This window comes from Xenopus laevis, chromosome 6S (assembly GCF_017654675.1).
Source record: "Xenopus laevis strain J_2021 chromosome 6S, Xenopus_laevis_v10.1, whole genome shotgun sequence".
NCBI lineage: Eukaryota > Metazoa > Chordata > Amphibia > Anura > Pipidae > Xenopus > Xenopus laevis.
In genome coordinates, this window is record NC_054382.1 from 121,903,038 (window position 1) to 121,926,823 (window position 23,786).

A 23,786-nucleotide genomic window follows, 5' to 3' on the forward strand; every position below is an offset into this window, starting at 1 on the left:
GGGAAAACACCATTTTTAAGTAACAAAAAAATCTCGCTTTTCTTGTGATTTATTTAACCCCTATGGTGTTATAAGTCAGAATAAAAAAGTACTCCATCTCAGACCTGCCGAGTTCATGTAGAAGCCAATGACCCGTTTACAATTGGAAGATATCCTGATTTGTACTGGGTTTCATTCAATAATCCGAAGATGTCATGGTTTTCATCTGATAATCCAAAAAAGTTGCAGTTTCCGGAAGTCAAATCCCAAAAAATTGTAGTTTTAGGTAACAAATCCGATAAAAATAGTACAATTCAGATTTGTTTCACAACTTTATTGAGTCTTTTCCCCAGACCAGATTTTTTCAGGAAAATTTATTGATGAAGATGGTAAAAAAGTGTGCAGAAGTTTGGTCAGAGTGGGTTTTAAAAATACAGTGATACATTTTGAGACTTTGATAAATAAGTCTAAGGGGCAGATGTATCAAGGGTCGAATATCGAGGGTTAATTAACCCTCGATATTCGACTGCCGAATTAAAATCCTTCGACTTCGAATATCAAAGTCGAAGGATTTTGGGCAATTCGTTCGATCGAACGATCGAAGGAATAATCGAACGATTCAAAGGATTTTAATCCATTGATCGAAAGATTATCTTTCGATCAGTAAATTGTTATCAAGCCTATGGGGACCTTCCACATAGGCTAACATTGGCCTCGGTAGGTTTTAGGTGGCGAACTAGGGGGGTCGAAGAAATTTTTAAAGAGACAGTACTTCGATTATCGAATGTTTGAATATTTGAATGATAGTTCGAATCGTTTGATTTTGAAGTCAAAGGTCGTAGTCGAAGGTCGAAGTAGCCAATTCGATGGTTGAAGTAGCCAAAAAAAAAACATTCGAAAATCGAACTATTTTTACTCTATTCCTTCACTCAAACTTAGTGAATGGGCCCCCAAGGGGTAGATTAATCAAAGGTCGAGGTGAATTTTCGAAAAAAAAAAAAATCAAATTTTGAGCTATTTTTTTTTGTACTTCAACTAGGGAATAGACCAAATTCAATTTGAATTTGAAAAAAATTAAAAAATTCGTATATCAAAATTAATCATGTACTCATGTATCTCATGTACGTCGACCATTCGCCATCTAAAATCTGCCGAATTGCTGTTCTAGCCTGCGGGGGACCTCCTAAAACCTGTTTGGAGTCAATTGGTGGACTTTGAAAAATCAAAGGTTTTTTGGGGAAGTATTTCAAATCAAATTTGATCTAATACGTTATTCCTTCGATTCAAATTCAGCCGAGTATGGACCTATTTGATCAAAAACTGACTATTTGATCACAAGCTGATATATTCGACCAAAAAAAACTTTGACTTAATTTCGGTTGGTCTTTTTGAATTCAAATTTTGAATTTTTTTCAATTCGAAAATCGACCCTTGATAAATATGCCCCTTAATAAACCCAATAGGCTGATTTTGCTTCCAATAAGGATTAATTATATCTTAGTTTGGGTCACGTACAAGCTGTTTTATTATTACAGGGAAAAAGGAAATACATTTTAAACATCAGCGCAACACTTCGCCAGTCGTAGATTCGCCAGGACAATGCTATTTCACTAAAATCCAACATTGCGTCCAGGGCGCGAATGCTGTCAAAGTTGCCCTATCATTACTGGGCCAAGCGAAGCAAAGTTGCGCTAGCGTTGGCTGATTTGCATTAGGTGGAAGTTAAAGTTGAATGGACGTATATGTAGCAGCAAATACATTACATTACACAAGCCCAGGGAACCTTAATAAAATAAAATAGAGTTGTTATAATGCCCTACACATGAGCCCAGTGTATAGTTTATGTGCCATATATTAGGAAATGTAGGGGGGAAGCCGATTACCCCAAAAAAATCTTATGCTCTTTTGCAGCATATCACCCTGAAAAAAGGAAAAGATGCTAGCGTTTTTTGGAACTTGAATTGAAATAGTTGAAATTTTCAACTATTTTTTTAGGAACTCCTATCTACTCTTCCTATCTACTTGAATTTTCCCCAGCGTTAGTCACTTTGCCCTTTAGTAAATTTGCCCCATAATTTGGAGATTTCCGGATAATGGGTTTCCAGATAATGGATCCCATTCTTGTAGTGCTAAATAATTTAAGAATAGCATTCAGCCTCTAGTTAATGGCATATTTTTTAAAACCTGTAGAAAATTGAACCATGCAGATAAACAATGAAATATTGCAGGGCAAAATCCTTGATGTTTTTTCATTAATGTTTCATTGTTATGGAGTGCACAATTACTACCAATGAAATGTATTGTGTATTACTGCAAATGAAGACAAAGGTTCTTTAAAGAGAGAGACTGAGAAGTATGCTTGATGTATACAGAGAGAGTAACATTTATTATTGTATAGCTGGGATTTGTACTCTGCTTCCGCAATTCTTTGTCACAGTAACATATTTAATTTCCTAAGGGAAATAAGTATAACCGCTGAATGCTACTGAACCTTGATACATGAATAAAAGTTCATTATATGTAAAATGTTCTTTCTATGAGACTTTGATTCATCTTTTCAGAGCACTTTTACATCTTGTTGTTGCAGATGGTAAGATATAAAAGACCAAACTACTTCAAGCCAGAATAAAAGGGATAGATTAAGCTTTAAATGCTTTGCAGTAAACCTGCCCCATATTACAGCTGGACTTTTTTAATTGTAGACCGGTTCAGGAAATCCAAAATATTGCCTCATACTTAAAAAAATAGTTATGGCACATGTGTATGATATATACAGTTGCAACTGCAAAGACATGGCGGTGCTGCCAGAACAGGTATGAGATCCATTATTAAGAAACAAGGTTACATTTTAAAATACATTTCATTTTTCTGTGTAATAAAAATAAAACAGTACAGGTATGGGACCTGTTAACTAGAATGCTTGGGACCTGGGGTTTTCAGGATAACGGATCTTTCTGTAATTTGGATCACCATACCTTAAGTCTACTAGAAAATAATGTAAACATTAAATGTACCCAATAGGCTGGTTTTGCTTCCAATAAGGATTTATTATATCTTAGTTGGGATCAAGTACAGGCACATACCAGTACTGGATTCTGTGTTTGATTCCAACCTGGATGCTGTCTTCAAGGAGTTTGATTAATACCCCTGTGTCTGTGTGTAGTGATGGGCGAATCTGCGAAACGCCGAAAAATTTGTGAAACGGCGCCCGTTTTTGACACCGGCGTCCGTTTTTGGACTCCGCCGTTTTTTTTCGGGCAAATTTTCGTGGGCGTTTTGCGAATTTATTCGCTGGTAGCGAATCGCGCAAATTCGACGCGAATTCGTGCCTGGCTATCTGTGTGGGTTTTCTTCAGTTATTCCAATTTCTTCCCGTTTTCCAAAAACATACAGATATGTTTCGGTGAGACTGATACTAATGTGTGTTGTGTGGATGTGTCTGGGACTTACAGCAACACAAAAAAGGGTCTTAATATAGTGAATAAAGTACCCCCTCTTGTAAAATATAAGGATATTATAAGTTACCGAGGAGTTTCATGACCATATAAAAACACGAGGCCGAAGGCCGAGTGTTTTTATACAGGTCATGGAACTCCGAGGTAACTTCTAATATCCTCATATTTTACAACTGGGGGTACTTTATTTATTATAATACACAAATTTTAGTAAGTCATGTGACAGAAATGACATCACTACTCACCGTTTATAACTGATGACATCACTACTCACCGTTTATAAGGATATAATTTACAGGATATTCATGGCTTTTGTGTATTATATAATGATAATATCATGTTATATTGCCCTATGCTGGTTAACTGGTGTGTTTGCTTCAGTAACTGTACTTTAGTTTATCTAAACAAGCTGCTGTGTAGCCATGGGGGCAGCCATTCAAGCACAGGATACACAGTAGATAACAGATAAGTACTACTATAGTTTATATAAACAAGCTGCTGTGTAACCATGGGGGCAGCCATTCAAGCACAGGATACACAGTAGATAACAGATAAGTACTACTATAGTTTATATAAACAAGCTGCTGTGTAGCCATGGGGGCAGCCATTCAAGCACAGGATACACAGTAGATAACAGATACGTACTACTATAGTTTATTTAAACAAGCTGCTGTGTAGCCATGAGGGCAGCCATTCAAGCACAGGATACACAGTAGATAACAGATAAGTACTACTATAGTTTATATAAACAAGCTGCTGTGTAGCCATGGGGACAGTCATTCAAGCACAGGATACACAGTAGATAACAGATAAGTACTACTATAGTTTATATAAACAAGCTGATGTGTAGCCATGGGGGCAGCCATTCAAGCACAGGATACACAGTAGATAACAGATACGTACTACTATAGTTTATTTAAACAAGCTGCTGTGTAGCCATGAGGGCAGCCATTCAAGCACAGGATACACAGTAGATAACAGATAAGTACTACTATAGTTTATATAAACAAGTTGCTGTGTAGCCATGGAGGCAGCCATTTAGAGCTGAAAAAGGAGATTATACAATGAGATTCTTCAGCAGCTGGTCAACGCCACAGCGTGGATTAGACCCAGCACTGGAAATTGTTTTCTGTGTTTCAAGTAGATATTAGATACTGTATTGGAACAATTCGGGAGTGTTAGCTAGAAAGAGCAGCCTGTGCTACACTAGGGAGGTTAAGGGGCAGATTTATCCAAAATCCACAATTCAACATTTTATTCACCCAAACTCACACACTCGAGTTATATTTTCAAAAACGCAAATGTCTGTTAATAAGAAAAAAAACTGAATGTAAAAATGTTTTTTGTTTATTGGAAAACTCGATCAATTCATGTTTTTGGAACATATATTTCATCAAGTTTTTCTTGAACTCGATTTTAGGTTTTCCCCCATAATTTTTCATCTGAGTTTTGACATTCAGATCTTTTCATAAACATGCAAACATTTGAAATCTTCATTTATCTGAGGTTCAAAAATCCTCGCAAAACTCACATATTTGATTCTTGATAAATATGCCCCTAAGTGTGGGTGGGGTATTTGCTCAAGTGCTTCTCACCAAGGGGCAGATTTATCGAGGGTCGAATTTCTAAGTAAAAATTACTTCGAAATTCAACCATCGAATTAAAATTCTTTGAATTTGAACTTTTTTCATTGAATTTGTGTATTCTGCGGTCAAAGTAAAATCGTTCAATCGAACGATTAAATATTTAGAATCGAACGATTCGAGTGATTTTAACGTATGATCGAAACGATTTTACTTCGACTTCAAAAAACTTAGAAAAATGCTGTAGAAGGTCCCCATAGGCTAACATAGCACTTCGGCAGGTTTAATTTGGCAAAGTATTGAACTCAACGTTTTTTTAAAGAGACGGTACTTCGATTATTGAATGGTCGAATATTCAAACTATTTTACTTTGAATCGAATTCGAAGTCATAGTATCCTATTCAATGGGCGAGGTATCCAAAAAATTACTTTGAATTTCGAATTTTTTTACTTTGAAAATTCCCTCGAATTCACCTCGACCATTGATAAATCTGCCCCCAAGTGTAGGAAATTCTGTGCGTAACACCTTGGAGCACCTTTGAGGCAAACTGATATTTACCAGAGGTGTGTGAGTAAACCCCAAAGAGAACATGGTTTATTTTTACACCACAGTACATGTATGGTATCTGAAAATGCGTTATCCGGAAATTCTCTGAATTCCAGAAAGGCTGCCTTCCATAGACTCTGTTTTATCCAAATAATCCAAATTTTTTAAAATGATATCCTTTTCCTATGTAACAATAAAACAGTACCTTGTACATGATTGTACATGATGGGTGCCACTGGCACACTCTGTGGGGCAGATTTATCAAGGGTCGAGTTTCAAAGGAATGGGAGTTTTTTTGAACTCCCATAACTTCGAAATTCTAATAAAAAAATACGAATATTAAATGTATTAACTTTGGGTGAATAGGCTGTATTTGAACCGTTTGAATCAAAGTTTTACCGCATTCAATCGAATTCGAAATTAAGTTTGTGCCCCAAAAAACTTCTATTTTTCAAAGTCCACCAAATGACTCCAAATAGGTTCTAGGAGGTCCCCCATAGGCTAAAACAGCAATTCAGCCGATTTTAGATGGTGAATGATCAACAGACAGTACATGATAAATTTCAATATTCGAATAGTTACATTTTTTTTGAATTCAAATAGAATTTTGGCCTATTCGATAGTTGAAGTACACAAAAATAGCTTGAAATTTTAATTTTTTTTACTTTTTCAATTTTCAATTTGAACCTTGATAAATCTGCCCCTATGTGTTTGAGAGTTACAGTTCAGCTGCATCTGGCCACTTCCTCCAACTTTGTGAGGACTCATCTGAAGGAGAGAGTGTATAATTGAAATGGAGTAAGGGAGCATTCAGGCCTAGATATTCAGAGTATCATAAAATGCAAGGAATCAGCAGGAATGAGCTACTGTAAGAGTATGTGTAGGCCTGTAAAGCTATGCTCTCTAACAGCCTGCACTAGGAACGGAGCACTGAAACAGCTAATAGAGAAAATCTAATTATTTTCAAAAACATGTTCAAACCCTGTAATCTTGCAATATATTAGGCAAATTGCTTCAGATTTGCAATAGAAAAAAGAGGTGTAACATCAATCAGCAATACATTTACACCTGATTTCATGTAACGCATAGAAAAAGGTGCCCACATTATTTAGGGTAGAAGTGATAAATAAATAAGCAATTAAATGCATTGACTCATCCCTTCTGTTGTAGGATAATATTGTTTGGGAGCATCAGAGCTTGGTTAAGGTTGCAGCAATTTTCATTATTGAAAGATTTATTTTATCTGGAGACACTGACAGTGCAGCATTAAAGTAATATGGACTTTGCTTGCCAACACATTAATCACATTACACTGTGTCTGCAGGGAGCATCATCATGCTATTGATATGCATAGCCTTGATAAACTGCCACAATATTCCTTCAGCAACATGCTCTGATGAGCCGAGAATTAACCAATCACGTTCAGAATTCAGCCATTTATGAACAACCTTTGTATTATTTTACATATATTCATCAGCCAATAGTTTGAGGGGAAAATAAAAGGTGGCACAGATGAATAGCTTCAAATGGAGAATCTGATTTTTGAAAAAAGAAAAGAAATATTTCTGTATATACAGAAAAAATATTTCTGTATATATAATTGTATGGCCTCATTGTATTATTATTTGGAGCCAAATCGGGTTTAAAATTATACTGTTAGTTTAGTACAAAAATATTGTTATCTTATAATATTCTTTAGGGACTAAATTATAAAAATTTGAATTTGTGTCATTTTAGAAGCTTTTCCTATTTTGAATAAACAATAACATTTTACAAAACACTGTATTTAATTCATCATTTTTAATGAGTCGACAAGCTAAGAGACAAATTAGAAAAACTTGAAAAATTGAAATTGAATAAATGCAACATCCACAATTTCTGAAACACAAATACAAGTTTCCACATTGGTAAACATGTTTTTTCCACGCATAACTACTCCAGTGCAAAAATATAAAGATTTGCCAGTTTATCAATTGTAAACTGCCTCTGCTGTGAGACAGTAGATGATATAGTGAATAAAGTACCCCCTCTTGTAAATTATAAGGATATTATAAATTACCAAGAAGTTTCATGAACATATCGTTTTTATACAGGTCATAGAACTCAGAGGTAACTTCTAATATCCTCATATTTTGCAACAGGGGGAATTTTCTTTAATTTAATACACAAGATTCAGTGACAATCACTACTCAACGTTTAAAACTGATGACATCAGTACTCATCATTTATAAGGATATAATTTACAAGATATTAAATAAATAGATAGATAAACTGGTAAATAGGTAGATGGATAGTTAGATACATGCTAGACAGACAGACAGACAATGATATATGATAGATAAATAGATGATAGACAGATAATAGGTAGATATATAGACAAATAGATACATAGGTAGATATATAGACAAATTCATAAATAGGTAGATATATAGATAAATTGATAAATAGGTAGATATATAGACAAATAGATGAATAGGAGAGATAGATACATAAGATAGATGATTGATAGATAAAAGCCAGACAGATAAATAAAAAAAAGTAGTTCTAGTTGTAGAAGTACAGTAGTTGGACTAGTAAAATTCTAGTCCTACTGGCTTAGGAAGACCCAGTAAGATGTTACCTACTGTAAGCCCTGGGGGTGGTAAGTGTACCTATACACTCAGGGATGGAGTGAACCATCTTTCATCTTTGGTGTTCCACTTCAAGAGCGAGAGGATGTTGTTGGAGGGGCTGGACCTACAGATTCTTACAGAAGGAAGAGCCTTAGTGACGTTAAAGAAAAGGATCCTGTGAACAAGGCAAGGTATACATAGTAGACAGTAAATCCTGTAATTGAACACTACAAGAGTATTACAGTACATAGACAAGGTAACTAGAAAGAACCTTCAATGCTCCACTAAGGAGATCACTGATGGGATGGTAAGGACTAATCCCTTGAGGCACCTGAGACACTGGGAGAAATACAAGTGGTGTCTAATACCCCAACTTGGTGTATGTTGTGCCACTGTACCTACTACATTTAATATACTGTACTGAGCGGTATTTGCTGCTTTCTGTTTAACAAATTGTTATTTACTTTAAGACCTTCTGACACCTATCATTGGACACTTTGTGTTTTGTAATGTGGACACTGATACAGTTTACCAGCTTGTATGTGTATTCTAAAATAAATATTGCATTAGACTAATGAAAAATGCTATAGGGAATGCTAACATGGACGGAGGAATAATAAAGTAAATTGCCAGAGGTTAGTGTGGGCAGAGCCTTTAATCCATAAGATAATCATATGACATACTCATGATAGATCAATAATGGGTTCTAGCCAGAAATGATCTAAGAAATATGATTTTATGAGTAAAAGCAAAAACAGCTTTGGGGGTAGCTAAAGTTTCTCTTTGAGTTATGTTTGAAATAATGTCACATTGATGCAAAGTACGGGGCAGTACTGTCAGATGATGATTGCAATTACGGCTAATATCAAATAGAAAAGGAAATTAATGTTTTGTGATCCAAAGATAATCAAGATAACAAGCTCAGTTTTTGGCATTGTCAACGGCGAGGAAAACATTAATCTTGGTTTCACTGAAAACATTCACACCACAAGAACGAAGGCTACATTTCTAGTTACATCAACAGATCTTCAGCTGCTCCTCCACTAAGTTATTCATGACAGTCCAGATTTACTTATTGGCAAACGAGAGTTAATTTAATTAAAATATAATTTGACTTTTCTGTACCAACACCTGTTAGATGAGCATTTTTTTCAGGCAAGACAAACTGACTTTTATGTTGCAGAGTGTAACTAGTGATGGGCGAATTTGGGGTGTTGCGCTTTGCTCACAAATTTGCGAATTTCCCACGAAATTTGCGAAATGGTGAAAAATTTGCGAAATGGCACCGGTGTTTTGTTTTTGACGTGGGAATTCGCCGTGAATTTGCGCCTGCAGAATAAATTCGCCTATCACTAAGTATAACTTCTTAGCCTTACTTTATAGTTATATTATTAATATTAGGGGATAAATATATAAGTTCCAATTCATATCACATGTTGATCAGTATATTAAACGACTTACCTACTGCCAAAGGGTTTTTTTTTACATTGCTTTTTTAACCAGCACAGAGAAATATTTTGCATGAAGCCTGTCTTTTTTTTATCATACTACTGAGTCACCATAAGTATAGTCCTTGAAATGTAGGGATGTGTTTTTTGAATGCCACTCTATCACTGAAAGATATAGCAGCTAGTGATGGGTAAATAAATTCACCAGTCACAAATTTGCTGTGAATCTCTGTGTTTTGCTGCAAGTGAATTAATTGGCGAAACTGCGGTGATAATTCACCAGCGAAAAATACGGTGCATCAGAAAAAAATTGCTGTGCATCTGTGCATACAAATTTACGTGCATCAAAATTATTCGGACACCCATTGACTTTAATGAATTTGGACAAAATAGTTGTGCGTATAAAAATTGTTGCTCACGTCAAAATTGACATGCATCAAAATTATTTTGACGCCCATTGACTTCAATGCATTTCGCAAATTTTTCAGCAAAGCAGTACTGCATAGATTAGCCCATCGCTAATAGCAGCTACAAACTATCTGTCCTTTGTTGTATGAGCTTCAAATGATCACTAAACAATACAATGACAGAGGAGCATGAAGTCTCTCAAAACATCATTTATTTATCTCTAATTTCTGTAATCTGCTGCTTCTTACTACTGATACGCCAACATGGTCCCAATTGGGCCCCACATTTGATAGGATCAGCCCTGTGATTTATAGATATCAATGGGTGCAATATTCTCAATTCAGAAAAGAAGAGCAGGACAGACTATCTGAGTACATGGAAGATCACTTATCCGTTTTTATGCAAATACTGTTAAGCAATGGTATTATTTTTGGTGCATCAACTGTGGGGAGATTTGAATGACTGTGAATACACTTGCAGCTGCAAATGATCTCTTTTATATTCATGGATCTCTATTGTCTTGGAGTGCAGTGGTACTCATCCACAAGTCTGGTCTCGCTAAAATGGTCCTAAATAAGGGCTAAAAGTGATGCCATATACATTATACATCCAGTTATTTGTTTCCAATCATACTCCATGCACTTCAATATTGTTGTGCCCAAGTGGGCCTATTGATGCTGTGGAACCTTGAACCTAACACCACCCTGAATAAGGCAGTAATTCAAGGTTTCCCACAGTGGGTTGCATAAAGGTAGTGCTGCAGGCTTGCGGAAAAAGGATTACATACTAACGCCATTTTAGTGCTGGGAAAAATATCACCTGCAACTTGCATTTCATTTGTTTTTGCACGTGTGCAATTTTGCTTTGATGGATTGGGCGCAAATGCATGGCCACAGTTAATCTTGTATTAAGCATATTAAATTAAGGGTGTTCGGAAGAATATATATATCTGTTCTCCTAGATATTCCTGGAAGGTAACATTTTGGTAACATACTGTATAGGGCATTTAATGTGCTGAATTTAATATTCTTGGAACTACAAGAAGCTAACTAATACATCAATCTTTTTATATATTGCTTATTGGGGCAGAGGCTGGCTAAATGTTGAACCACAAAAGGCATTTGAATGCCAAAGGGGCAACTTTCTTTTTTACAGAGGATACAAGTGCAGGAGCACTAAAAAGCAGAAATGTGTAGCATTTAATGGTTATTTAGAAAGCACTTGTGTCCATGATCTGGCTGGGCTCTGGTCCTTACTGCTTGCCTGGTAAGTTTAGGGCTCCATTGCAACCTGCACTTCTGGTGCCCATTAAAGTGATTCTGTGTATTTTTTTGGTTTATTTGCAATATTGGTGTGTAGGCAGCCATCCTAGGTAATTTTGCCAGGTCATATGGTTTTGCAAAGAGACAATGTTGTACTATGGAACTGCTTTCTGACAGGCTATTGTTTCTCCTAATCAATGTCCCACTGAAGGTGGGACATGGATTCTTACTATTAAGTGCTGTTCTTATATCTACCAGGGAGCAGTTATCTAGTAACCTTCCCATTTGTCTGCTGATGGTCTGCTGGGGTGAGGGGGGAATGGTGGGGGTGACTGAAGTTTATCAAAGCACAAGTCACATGACTGGGAGTACCTGGGAAACTAACAATATGTCAGATTTCAAAATTAAATATAAAAATATATGTTTGCTTTTTTAGAAAAATGGATTGCAGTGCAAAAGTCTATTAACATGCATTTTGAAAAATAAAAATTCAAAATTTCCCAGTATCCCTTAAACTTGTGAGACCTTTAACAATATAGAACATGGTGTTTTATAATGCAGATACTTGCAGCAGTTCTTATACCTGCAAGACAGTGCACAACGTGCAAAAACATCGTGGGTTATACAATTTTTCACTTAACACCTTCATGACTCCTAGCAAGATTAAACATATTACATTATTTGGCAAACTTATACAAAATAGTTTCAGTATTTAGGTTAGCAGAAATGTCCACTTGCTTATGAGTACTACATATAATCTGACAGTTTGTACAAGAATGCAGGCTGCAATTTCTAATTCAGAACAGTATTACTGTAGGCAAATAAAACTATAATTCAGATTATTTTTCTATACAAATCTTATTCATAATGTGAAAGTGTTGGTGATAAACTGCAAACGCAGTTAAACAAAAATTAAAATTTGTATGTTCATTTTTTTAATTAGAAACTTCAGATGATTACATTGTTTTAATGAACATGTACTAAAAAAAATGTTTGTTTACATGATAAAAAAACCATCATTGGGGAGACATCAGCTGCATTGAAATCAAAGCTGCTTACTACAAATCAGTAGACATTTTTTCCTACTAGTATGTTGTGCTCAAATGCTCCTTATTTAAGTGTGGAAAGTTCCACTAAGCTTTAGAAAGGAAATAGAGATTGATTATTTGTCATGTAATGGAGTAAGTGTGTGTTTTCCAAGGTCACACAATGTTGATATTTACAGTACCACCCACTGCAGATGACAATCCCTGTATCCCAAGGGTTCTAATTATGTTATAATGATCTCAACACAACCTTCACAAATAAAATATCTACAGTATTCTATAAAGTTCCAAAACGTTTGTTATCATTGATTGACTGATGGAAACTCACTGAACATAAAAATAGTAGCCATCAAATACGCGCGGTAAATACCACCCTGTCAGACAAAAGTGCCATCCCAATACCTTTGTCTTGATGCACACATTTTTCTAAAAAAGAAAAAAAAATCTTATAACTTTTTTTTTAAAAAAAGGGACGCATCGCTTGAATAGATATAAGAATAAATTATACAAATATGAGAAAGTAGGGTCAGGAGAAAGTGTCAAGAGGAAGCCACAGCAACAGGTTAAACATGGTAAACATAGTTCATTATATGGCCGAGGTTTCTACGTCATTCTAGAAGAACCAATTGACTGAGAACCTCTGCCAACACATTCCACATTACAAGGAATGCCTTGGTGTAGATGTTCTAAAACAACTTGCAGTTGGACTTCTTTTTCAATATGTTGTGGTGTTAGAATTGTGCTCACTTCTCTTAGACTGTAACATGTATCTATCTACATTAAACTAAAAAGGTTAATATCACCCCCCTTTAAATAGGCTTTGCAGATAGTAATTAGAAGCATATCATTTAAATCAATGTGCCACATAGTACAGGTATATGATCTGTTATCCAGAAAACCATTATCCAGAAAGCTCAGAATATGCGAAGGATAGATATATTTAATTTTAATTAAATAATTCAATTGACCTTATTTATTATTAAAAAAAAGCTTGATTTAATCAATCGAGTGAAAACTTGAAAAAAAGTTTTTTTCCTGAATCAAACAATTTTTTGTTTTTTTTTCCTGAAATGTCAGTTTTTTGGATTTTTTCCCGAAAAGCCCGAAATAGTTGGATTTTCAGGCGAATTCCATTCCAGACCACAGAAACTTCCAAAATGTATAGGGACCTCACCCATTGACTTATATACAACCTCAGCTGGTCTAAGATGGTGGATTTTCAGATTCTGACTTTTTACATCCTTGGGGGTATATTAAATATTTACAAAATTTTTTTTAGCAAAAATAATGACTTTATTGAGTTTTTAGCATTCAGACTTTAATAAATAGCCCCCTTAAAGTATGGAGATCCAGTTACAGAAAGATCCCTTATCTGGAAAGCCCCAGGTCCTGAGCATTCTGGATAGCAGGTCCCCTAATTAGTCAACAAGTAACATTTGGGGGCAGATTTATCAAGGGTCAAATTGAATATTCGAGTTCGAAATTCAAATTTTACAATTTTTTTATGGTCAAATTTGACTAGGGAGTTATTCACATTTTATTCAAGTCTTTCAAAATTTGATTTATTATACTCTGGCTCTTTAAGAACTTAAATTCGACTATTTGTCACCTAAAACCTGCCGAATTGCTGTTTAAGTCAATGGGAGAGGTCCACAGATCAATTTTGAGTTTTTTGCAGACTTTATGACGTTCAAATTTGTTTAGGAGAAAAAACTCAAATCAAGTTTTTTAAATTTTAATCAAATTTGATTCAAAATCAATTAGATTTGATTCAAAATCAATTAGATTAGATTTGTAAATTCTGATTGGTCAAATTTAAAATTTATGGAAATTTAGGGGAGTTTTTAAAAATGTAAACCTAACATCACCCTGAATAAGGCAGTAATTCAAGGTTTCCCACAGTGGGTTGCATAAAGGTAGTGCTGCAGGCTTGCGGAAAAAGGATTACATACTAACGTCATTTTAGTGCTGGGAAAAATATCACCTGCAACTCGCATTTCATTTGTTTTTGCAAATGAATTTCGAATTTCAACCTAAATTTCCATTAAATTTGATTAAAATTTAAAAAACTCGATTCGAGTTTTTTAGGTTTTAATCAAATTTGATTCAAATTCAATTAGATTTTTTGGGTCAATTCCATTCATCCGAGTTTAAAAAATTCGATTTTCTTAATAAATTCTGATTGGTCAAATTTAAAATTTATGGAAATTTAGGGGAGTTTTTAAAAAAGTGAATTTCGACCTTTGATAAATGTGCCTCTTATGGCTCATTTGATTTAAATCATTTTACCAATTGACCAATGAAAAAATTTGGGCAAACAGTGAGCAGAAGTTAACCTTTTTGCTTTGAAGCAGTTGTAACTATTAAAATAGGGGCACAAAAATAACTATAAAGTACACATGGGAAAAGACTAATTGCAATTGTGACTTTTCCTGTCACAATTTTTTTAACCACAATTAGTAAATATTTATGGAAAATCAGAATTGAGTAAATCACATAAGCACCCTTGATTTGGCATGTAAGCTTACATATTTTGACCAAGGGGTAGTAGTAACACCTAGGGGCCCATTCATTAAGTTGGAGTGAAGGAATAGAAGAAAAAAAACTTTGAATTTTGAAGTGTTTTTTTGGCTACTTCGACCATCGAATGGGCTACTTCGACCTTCGACTACGACTTCGACTTCGAATCGAATGATTTGAACTAAAAAAAGTTTGACTATTCGACCATTTGATAGTCGAAGTACTGTCTCTTTAAGAAAAAACTTCGACCCCCTAGTTTGCCACCTAAAAGCTACCGAGCTCAATGTTAGCCTATGGGTAAGGTCCCCATAGGCTTGCCTAACTTTTTTTGGTGAAGGATAATCCTTCGATCGTTGGATTAAAATCCTTCGAATCATTCGATTCAAAGGATTTAATCATTTGATCGGACGATTATCCCTTCGATAGTTCGATCGAACGATTATTCCATCAATCGATCGATCGATCGAAGTATTTGCGAAGTATATTCCCCAGTCGAATATTGAGGGTTAATTAACCCTCGATATTCAACCCTTGATGAATTTGCCCCCTAATTTTTTGTAACAATTATTTTGAAAGTTAGAAACTGAGCACTGCCAATCATTCATCCTAAATCCTTCCTAAATCAGGATCATGCAAAGCCGCAATAAAAATTGATAAGATGGTTGCATAATTTTCAGTGCATTTTCCCTTAAGTTGGTCCAAAATCATGGAAAAACTAAATGTTACCTTTAACCTTGCTTGAATGCAGAGGATACACTTCTCATTGATCATCTAAACAGGTTTAAGTTAGCTCAATCTGATCTTTTATTTTTTCACATTTTTTTTAAAATAAGTTATGGAGACAATATAACAAGGATTTTCAAATCATGCAGTGTGCTACAGCATACCATTCAGTGACATGGTGGGGAATGCTGAGCCATTTGGCCAAAATATCTAGATCAGAGCTGTCGAACTTTTTGTGAGGCAAATATTTCTCATGTCCCATTTTCAAGGGTAAGATTATATTAAAATTGTATATCAAATTCGAGGTCTATGGATTTGATTGAGCAGATTGGGATACATAAAAATTCTTTGAAGGGCATATCTGGTCTGCAGGCCCCCAGTTAGATTTAGATTACTTTGTTCAATGACATTCAGAACCATGTTCTACAGCTAAGACTGGATCCATTTAACCGGTAACTACTGTATTTAAAATAATAAAAAGCAGTCTATGGATTTGATTGAGCAGAGTGGGAGACATATCTGGCCCACAGGCCTCCAGTTAATCAGTTAATTTAATACAGGAATGGGACCTGTTATCCCGAATGCTTGGGACCTGGGGTTTGCCAAACAATGGATCTTTCTGTAATTAGGATCTTCATACATTAAGTCCACTAGAAAAGTATTTAAAGGGATACTGTCATGGTAAAAAAAAATTTTTTCAAAATAAATCAGTTAATAGTGCTGCTCCAGCAGAATTCTGCAATGAAACCCAATTCTCAAAAGAGCAAATTGATTTTTTAATATTCATTTTTGAAATCTGACATGGGGCTAGACATATTGTCAATTTCCCAGCTGGCCCAAGTCATGTGACTTGTGCTCTGATAAACTTCAATCACTCTTTACTGCTGTACTGCAAGTTGGAGTGATATCACCCCCCTCCCTCTTCCCCCCCCAGCAGCCAAACAAAAGAACAATGGGAAGGTAACCAGATAACAGCTCCCTAACACAAGATAACAGCTGCCTGGTAGATCTTAGAACAGCACTCAATAGTAAAAACCCATGTCCCACTGGGACACATTCAGTTACATTGAGAAGGAAAAACAGCAGCCTGCCAGAAATCATTTCTCTCCTAAAGTGCAGGCACAAGTCACATGACATGGGGCAGCTGGGAAATTGACAAAATGTCTAGCCCCATGTCAGATTTCAAAATTGAATAGAAAAAAAATCTGTTTGCTCTTTTGAGAAATGGATTTCGGTGCAGAATTCTGCTGGAGCAGCACTATTAACTGATTCATTTTGAAAAAAACTATTTTTTTCCCATGACAGTATCCCTTTAAACATTAAATAAACCCAATAGGCTGATTTTACTTTCAATAAGGATTAATTATATCTTAGTTTGGATCAAGTACAAGATATTATTTTATTATTATAAAGAAAAACAAAGTAATTTCTAAAAAAACTTGGATTATTTGGATTCAAATAATATCTAAAATAATAAAATGGGAGTCTTCCCATAATTCAAAAAAAGTAGAACCCACCAAAGGCTAACCATCACCCCTAACAAGACTGAGGCCCTAAAGACGGTTGCTCATTGTCTGAGACATTATGTTCTTTGGAGTTGATAGATTATTAAGGGTCAAAAGCGATGGCATAAATTACACATGCAAGAGATATTTGGCACTTAAATCTATTAAATAATTTAGAGAAATAGTCACAGTTTTATGAATTACTTTTTTTCACTCAATATTATCTTCAAGCAGACTTAAATTAGTATGCCCTCTCTATCTTCGAATGACTTGAAAGCAATTGTCATCTTTGGGCCACATCTAATAAAATTAATGTTATGAAAAAGAGTGGAATTCTGAAGATGATTATTATCCCCTTTGTATAATATTGTGCAACTTTAATTCCTCAAGATAAAACTTTATTTTAGCTGTTTTTAATGTTAAAAGTACTACACTGCTAATACATGATCATGTATCTATATATTTTTGGCAACACTAAGGCAGAGAATTAATAAACTGATTTTATTATTGTATTTAGTTCATCGCTGAAGAGACCACTGTTTTCCATTTTAACCTGCTGTTTGATTACAGTGCTAAACTCTGTCTGGTACAAACAAAGGGGGCCCATCTGAATGGATAACACCCATTATCTTCCAGAAGACAATTGGCATCAAACAGAAACTTAAAGGGGAACTATAATGAAAATGATCATTTAATATAAACTTTCTAAATAAAATCAATTAAAAATGCTGCATCGTTTCTGAAATTACATTTTTCTTGAGAATCAAGAAAAATGGATGCTGAGAGGATAGTGAAAATAAACATGATTATTTCAGAAATGGTACAACATTTTTAACTGATTGTATTTAGAAAGTTTCTTATTTCATTATGAAGGTATATTAAATTTAAATTTTTGTGATAGTAACCCTTTAAGTTTCAGAATAACTAGGGGGCATATATTGGACATCTCTGGTTTGTTGTTTGACTTCTAATATCTTAAATTTGTTAAGAAATATTTGCTTCATTGAATTCAATTAATGAAATTAATCTTTTACTTGAAACTATCAATCTTATGTGATCGTTTCGTGGTTTAATAATCTAAATTCTACCCTGAAACCATTTGCTATAATGCAGAAAATATATTTTTCACTATCCTTAATCCTGACATTACAGTTCCATTGGGGACTGTCACTGCCACTGAGCCCTAACACCCCATAGAACAGAATGGTGCTCAAATCTGTTAAATAATTTCTAGAAGTCACAATTTTAATAAACGTCATAAAATTTGGGATTCCCCAGTTCAAATTAATTTAATGTAAACCATAGCCTAATTTTACACTAATCTTGTGCCATTTAGGAGTATAATACTAAAGGAATCAATTTACAGGATATTAAAAATGTTGGCGATCATTGGCCTCTTTCTAATTTGTGACCAACTCCTACGTCAAACTAATTTCACCCACTCATGAACCAAACTAGACAGTTGCTGGGAAGAAGCTGTTAATTGTCAGCTGAAGCACATGAAGAACTAGTTAACTGGCAGTAGTAATAGGTAAGATCTGCCAGTTGGAAACTGCAAAGGACAAATTAGCTAATCATTAACTGCAGAAGGAATAGATATAGACGGCTCTCTGCACTCCTATGCTTGGGATTAGTCATTTAAACAACATTTCAATAAACTGTAAATTCGAAAAGAGCTTCTTGTGAAGATGTAATTTATGAGTCTATTTATTTGGGACATGTATTGCTGGCAATCCAGATGCATTAACAATAATTTACAGGGAACAATTAAGTAATCTCTATGAAGGAGGTTGATAGCGAGAGAATACTTATGGTTATTACAATTTTACTGATAGCAAACTGGAGAGATTACTCATGGTTAATACATAGTGATGGGCGAATTTGCGCGATTAGCCACCAGCGAATAAATTCGCGAAACGCCTGCGAAAATTCGCAGAAAAAAAAGACGCCCGGCGTCAAAAAATTCAGCGGCGTCAAATTTTTTTTTTAGAAAAAACGGACGCCGGCGTCGCCGTTTCGCGAATTTCGCAAATTTTTCGGCGCAAATTCGCCCATCACTATTAATACAATGTTATTGGTAGCAAACTGGAAAAAGGATATAGAAACAGGACAATTTTTACTACCCATTTTCTTTGTAATTCCTAATTTAATTCAGCCTTAACCTATTTCTTTTACAACCCCCCAACAAATTTAGGAGCAAAGATTGTGGTGGCCTATTCCATCTATCTACCAGCAAGATTTCTTTTTGCCTAATGCTGTGCATCTTTTTTGGATTTGGACCTTATTTGTCATACTGTTAGGGGCCGATTCACTAACTTCTAGTGAATGATTCGAAGTAAAAAAACTTCGAATTTCGAAGTGTTTTTTTGGCTACTTCGACCTTCGACTACGACTTCGACTTCGAATCGAAGGATTCAAACTAAAAATCGTTTGACTATTCTACCATTCGATAGTCGAAGTACTGTCTCTTTAAAAAAAACTTCGACCCCCTAGTTCGCCATCTAAAACCTACCAAACTCAATGTTAGCCTATGGGGAAGGTCCCCATAGGCTTTCCTAAGTTTTTTTGATCGAAGGATATTCCTTCGATCGTTCGATCGTACTATCTGCGCTAAATCCTTCGACTTCGATATTCGAAGTCGAAGGATTTTAATTCCCAGTCGAATATTGAGGGTTAATTAACCCTCGATATTCGACCCTTAGTGAATCGGCCCCTTAAAGTCCGTTATTTCGTATTTCCCGATGGTGTTAAGAGAAGATATCCTGATCTGGGTTGGTTTTCATTCAATAATTTTAAATTTTCATGGTTTTGGGCATCAAACCTGAAAAAGTCACAGTTTTCGGCAACAAATCCAAAAAAAAAAAAAACCCTATATGATTCAGATTTTTTTTCACAAAATCGGGTTTTTCCCAAGCAAGACATTTTCATGAAAATGTATTCATAAATAGGGGTAAAAAGTCAGTGTGGATTTGGTCAGAAAATAGTGAGAAAATTTCAGATTTTTAGATTTTAATGTTTCCTATCAAATTTTCTCTACCATTTCTGTTTGAATGTTTTAAGGTTGTACATGAATTTGAGTGTTTTATATTAATCATCATTGAAACTCGCCACATTTTTTTTGTGGGGGCAAGAAGTTACCATTTCATGGGTATTTTTGGCTTATTTCTCTACAAATTTGCTACAGGTTGTTTGGGATACTTGGATCACACTTGTGTACCTCAATTTTCATAATGGACCATCATAGGACATTTAGGCACCCAAAATTTTTCTCTTGCAGTATTTTCTTGTACTTGTCACCACCCATTCTTTGTTAATTTCTCCATGCCCATTCTCTGCTTATGAAAAGCACTCTGTAATGGTTGTTTCATTCATTCCTGTAAGAATCCTAAATATTAATTTTAATAGGCATTACCAGTGTAGAACTTGATTGAGTAATAAGATAGTTATGGATACAGGAAGGGGAAGGGAAAATAGTTCAATTTACTTAATATCCTGGCACCCCAGGAACCGAGAACAATGCTGTATAGGTTTAAGTTACCTAAATGTTTAATGTTGAATAGGTTTACAAAAAAAATAAAAAATGAAAAAAAAAATAAAAAACATTCTTCTCAGGTGCTGCAAATATAATTTCTGTCTAATAGCAATGCTTTTAATCACAGGCATACTTGTCAATATTATTTTAATTGAGCTGAGGGTACAAGGAGCATATGCAGTTTAGCTAAGACCCATTAAATGCTCTTACAAACATAACTAACATAACAAGACTCAGAGTTGTGCTTCTTATATTACAGTTGAGATTTAACATTTAAATAAACAGATCAACAAAAAAAGCAAGCAATTAGACTTCTTGCGATTGCATTTTTTCAAATTCTAGTTTCTGTTACATATTTTCTCCCGAATTCATTTCCTTTGTTTAATTAAAATTGTGATTATTCATTTACACAAGTCATTTAGCTGTCATTTTATATAATTAAAGTTATTTTCCACCTAACTTCCCAACTGTGAACACCAAATCCAGAATATCATTTCTTCAGGCTTTTCCAATGCTCATTATTTCAGCAGGGAAATGCTCCACAAAAACAGCCTCAAGTTCTTTCCAAACACAGTTGTTGTTTTTAAAGATTTTTCTCCCCCCAGTAGAAGCAATCTAAAATATTATCTTTAAGGGCACATTGATTTAATAGTCAATATAATTTTTGTTAATTTATTTTACAAGAGGAAACTGTAAAATTAATATTTATTCAAAATTGTATATAAACACATTTAGAAACATAGATATAAGGTATATACTGTATATTTATGCATCTATATTTCAAATATAAAGGCAAAGTGAGGGGTTAATATTGTAATACTACTAATAGTACCAGTTCTTTTAAACAAAAAATTATTTTTTTTTAATGATTTTTTCCCCCCAAATAATTAAACCATACCTTGTACTTGATTTTAACGAATCTATTATATCTTTTTATTGTTGGACACTTTCCCATTTTTTTGTGGTTTAATGTTTTTAAAAGACCTAGTGGTCAGTTCACGAATGTTCATATTGTTTTTCATTTTCAGATTTAACTTTTTAGCAGGGACACTTTAACCAAAGGGCTACTTGCCCAGGGCCCACTGTGCCATTGCCACCACTCTCACTGCCCTACTTACCCCCATGATCTTCTGTCTTCCACTGTGGAATGCATGGACATCTTGGATATTTGTGCAGCATATGGTGCAGGCAGACAGAGAGGGAGCTTGTAAAACAGCTGTGAGAGTACAAGAAAGAAGACATTTTTTCTACTGGTATTCTACTTGTGCAAGTCCATTTTACTTAGGAATTATATTGGCATGTCTGGGGTTAATATGCACATTATCCATTTTGTATAGTAATTATACTTACATATCTGAGTTGAGTTGCAGTAAAATGGGTGTTGTATTTAGGGGTGTGGTCAAAAGTGGGCATGGTTTAAAAAAATTTTGCCGCACTGCACTTGGCAGAATGATGGATCCTTGACAAAGGGGCGTGTCCCCGAAACGTTGCACCACTGCATTAATAAAATTGCAAGGGCTTGCCCTGCTATCCCAATTCCTGTGTGCCTGTGAATTTCTTCAAACCTTGGATGTGATGTGGCCATTCCTCTATCACAGAGCACCAGGATAAGACTGCGGGGCTTGTAAGGTGTGCGGTTTGTCTAACCTTGCTTAGAATGATGGACCCTACCATTTGGCTCTTTACCCAAGGACTTAAACTAGCCCTGCTTTTTAGCGCTTACACTCTTATTTATTATTACTCAAATTTATGAATGATTTGTCACTTATTAAGGGTAAAAACCACAAAACTATATAATACAAAAATATGTCATAGAAAAGCTGCAGAAGTCATGTAGAAATAAAATGGGAGCTGTCCTTCACTTGTAAAATCTGTTTTGATTAGTACAAAAACTTTTATATAAGGCATTCGTATGTTCAGATTTTTTTAGCTTGTGCTTTTTATATCATTTATCATATATCATTTGTCATATATCATTTATCAGATCTTTTTTTTTGTAACTTATTTTTTATTGACAGGTTTAAAAGTTTTACAAAGCTCAAAACATCATAATAGACATCAGTTGCCGATTAATACAATGTATCAAGAAGAAAATCACCAAGAGCTAGGGCCGTTATGGCCAGCTACCAGATCTATGTCAATAAGCAAAAAATGCTTGCAAATCCAGGAGGAAAGGCGAGACATGGATTATACAAACACGAAGAACAGCTATAAGAAAAATAAATATCAAGTAGAAAGTACAACAGTAATAATTCAAATTATAGCACTTCGGGTTCAGGTTCAAGCTGTAGCAGCGGAGAGGGCGTAAGGAGCAGATAAGAAAAATGTTAGGGAGCTCAGAAATGGTCTCAGAAAAACTTAGTGGGGCAGGGCGGGCGCCATACCTCGAAGGTCCAATACGGAACAAATTTTGAGAAATTGTTCTGTCTTATGTTGGAGGTGGGCTATGTTAGCCTCGAAAGACCTGTTGCTGTTCACCCTGTTAATAATCTCAGTCAGTGTGGGAATCGTCCGGCTTTTCCATTTAGCAGCAATGGTTAACCGAGTGGCGGTCAATATTTGGTTAACAAGGGCTTGTCCACTCTTGTGAATCCTTGGCAAGGGTTTGCCCAGCAAAAATACTATCGGGTCTAATGGCACTGGTTGGGAGAGTAACAAGCAGAGAAGGTCCTGAACGTCCCTCCAGAGGGGCTGTATAAATGGACAATCCCAAAAAATATGTAACTGAGAACCTTGGACACCACAATTTCTCCAGCAGAGAGGAGAGTGGTCAGGGAAAAGCTTGTGAAGTCTTTCTGGGGTATAGTACCAGAACGTTGAGATCTTGTAAATATTCTCCTTCTGCTGTATGCAGGATACCGTGTGTGCCGCATTGTCCCATATTCTGGAATTTATCAGATCTTTTAATAAATTTCCTGACATTTGTGGTTTTCAATTGTTTTGCCATTGTTTTTATTTTTTCATGGTTTCAAAAACTGTCAAAACCACACAATTTTTTTTTGATAAATGGGCCTACCCAAGCACGGTGATCCAAATTACGGGAAGACTCGTAATCAAATCCCCAGGATTCAAAATATGTATGTATATTTTTATTTATATAGTGCTACTTATGTATGCAGCACTGTACAGGAGAAAAAGTACAGTTGCATTAAACATTAAGAGCTAA